At 46.9% G+C, this 2,500-nt stretch overlaps 1 protein-coding gene across 2 annotated transcripts in view; it reads right to left on the bottom strand.

The window, feature by feature from the left end:
- The window catches only part of LOC123509321 (zinc finger protein 652-like), a 16,633-nt gene extending 14,633 nt beyond the window's left edge, over window positions 1–2,000 (bottom strand). The window contains exon 1 of one of the 2 annotated variants that reach the window (XM_045263548.1): window positions 1,896–2,000. The gene's annotated coding sequence lies outside the window, so the exon portion shown is untranslated. The remainder of the gene's footprint in view (window positions 1–1,895) is intronic. The other variant, XM_045263549.1, reaches the window with a different exon arrangement.
- Between the last annotated feature and the right edge of the window lie 500 nt (window positions 2,001–2,500).

The raw sequence follows: 2,500 nt of genomic DNA, 5'->3' as shown, positions 1-2,500 counted from the left end.
CACTAAGAGATGAAGTCACCAAGCAGCTGTCACTAAGAGATGAAGTCACCAAGCAGCTGTCACTAAGAGATGAGGTCACCAAGCAGCTGTCACTAGGAGATGAGGTCACCAAGCAGCTGTCACTAGGAGATGAAGTCACCAAGCAGCTGTCACTAAGAGATGAAGTCACCAAGCAGCTGTCACTAGGAGATGAAGTCACCAAGCAGCTGTCACTAAGAGATGAAGTCACCAAGCAGCTGTCACTAAGAGATGAGGTCACCAAGCAGCTGTCACTAAGAGATGAGGTCACCAAGCAGCTGTCACTAGGAGATGAAGTCACCAAGCAGCTGTCACTAAGAGATGAAGTCACCAAGCAGCTGTCACTAAGAGATGAGGTCACCAAGCAGCTGTCACTAAGAGATGAGGTCACCAAGCAGCTGTCACTAGAGATGAAGTCACCAAGCAGCTGTCACTAAGAGATGAAGTCACCAAGCAGCTGTCACTAAGAGATGAGGTCACCAAGCAGCTGTCACTAAGAGATGAGGTCACCAAGCAGCTGTCACTAGGAGATGAAGTCACCAAGCAGCTGTCACTAAGAGATGAAGTCACCAAGCAGCTGTCACTAAGAGATGAGGTCACCAAGCAGCTGTCACTAAGAGATGAAGTCACCAAGCAGCTGTCACTAAGAGATGAAGTCACCAAGCAGCTGTCACTAAGAGATGAAGTCACCAAGCAGCTGTCACTAAGAGATGAGGTCACCAAGCAGCTGTCACTAAGAGATGAGGTCACCAAGCAGCTGTCACTAAGAGATGAAGTCACCAAGCAGCTGTCACTAAGAGATGAGGTCACCAAGCAGCTGTCACTAAGAGATGAAGTCACCAAGCAGCTGTCACTAAGAGATGAGGTCACCAAGCAGCTGTCACTAAGAGATGAGGTCACCAAGCAGCTGTCACTAAGAGATGAAGTCACCAAGCAGCTGTCACTAAGAGATGAGGTCACCAAGCAGCTGTCACTAAGAGATGAAGTCACCAAGCAGCTGTCACTAAGAGATGAGGTCACCAGTCTAAGCATAAGATCTCACAGTACAAAGTTGATGAAGGAAAGATGACTCAAGGATGTGACAAAACTCAGATTTCCACACAACACTTCCCTCCTTCTCTCCACCTAACCCTCCCTCCCTCCCTCCACCTAACCTTCCCTCCCTCCCTCCACTGTCTCTCCACCTAACCTTCTCTCCCTCCTTCCACCTAACATTCCCTCCCTCCCTCCACTGTCCCTCCACCTAACCTTCTCTCCACTGTCCCTCCACCTAACCTTCCCTCCCTCCCTCCACTGTCCCTCCACCTAATCTTCCCTCCCTCCCTCCACTGTCCCTCCACCAAACCTTCCCTCCCTCCCTCCACTGTCCCTCCACCAAACCTTCCCTCCCTCCCTCCACTGTCCCTCCACCAAACCTTCCCTCCCTCCCTCCACTGTTCCTCCACTGACATCCCTCCCTCCACTGTCTCCACCTAACCTTCCCTCCCTCCCTCCACTGTCCCTCCACCTAACCTTCCCTCCATCTCTCTCCTCCCTCCTTCTCTCCTCTCCTCCCTCCTTCTCTCCATCTCTCTCCTCCCTCCCTCCCTCCATCTCTCTCTCTACTTTCCTCCCTCTCTCCTAATGTTTCCTCCCTTTTCCCTCCCTCCTCTTCCCTCCACGCCCTCCCTTCCCTCCACGGGGCAGGTGGAGGGAAGCCAGCGAGGTGGAGGGAAGCAGGCGTGTCTGGGAAGGAAAATAAACGAATTAATATAAAAAAAAATCCCTTAATTCTCAACTTTGGACATTTTCGCACAACGGGTAAAAGGTGAACAGTATCTGATGTAGGCCTATTTAGGGGGTGTGTAGGCCTAGGCAGGGTGCGGCGGGGTACTCACGAGGCGCTGAGGGTGGTGCAGGGAATATAGCGGTCGATAGGAAGCAGATACAGGCACACTTTGATAAGATGGCGGCGTCTTGTAACACCGCCTGCCATTACCTTCTTTGTTTACATTCGCACTTATTGGTTAAATTCTCTTTGTTTTGTTATTTTTTGGTGTTTAAATTTAGGAGATAATTATGTGGTGTGTTTTTATGGTGTTATTTTGAGTTTTGGTGTATTTTTGTGTTTTTTTGTGTTTGTTGCGTAGAGGTGCATGGGTTAAAATGTTTCTTTGTTTACTGGGTGAGATATTTAGAGTTCATATTTTACATATTTACGTAACAAAATATAAGGTGATGGATGGTTATTAGTTTTCTTGTAAGTCTAATACCACATTAACAATTTTAGAAAGAATTAAAGAGACTTGGGTTAAAAATCTCTTGGTTTCCCTACATGATTAAATATTTCAGATTTCGATATCATGAAATTTTGTAATTAAGTTAAATGGAAAAACAAATAAAATGATGGATAAAACTTGCCAATACTTTAAATTATGAGCGAAATTAGATATTTCGAGTCTACCGTAGAGATGTATGGGTCAAATAATGTCTATGTTAAAAC

This window comes from Portunus trituberculatus, chromosome 26 (genome assembly GCF_017591435.1).
Source record: "Portunus trituberculatus isolate SZX2019 chromosome 26, ASM1759143v1, whole genome shotgun sequence".
Classification (NCBI taxonomy): Eukaryota; Metazoa; Arthropoda; class Malacostraca; order Decapoda; family Portunidae; genus Portunus; species Portunus trituberculatus.
The sequence above is the reverse complement of the archived record's forward strand: the minus strand, read 5'-3'. Positions and strand labels throughout refer to the sequence as shown.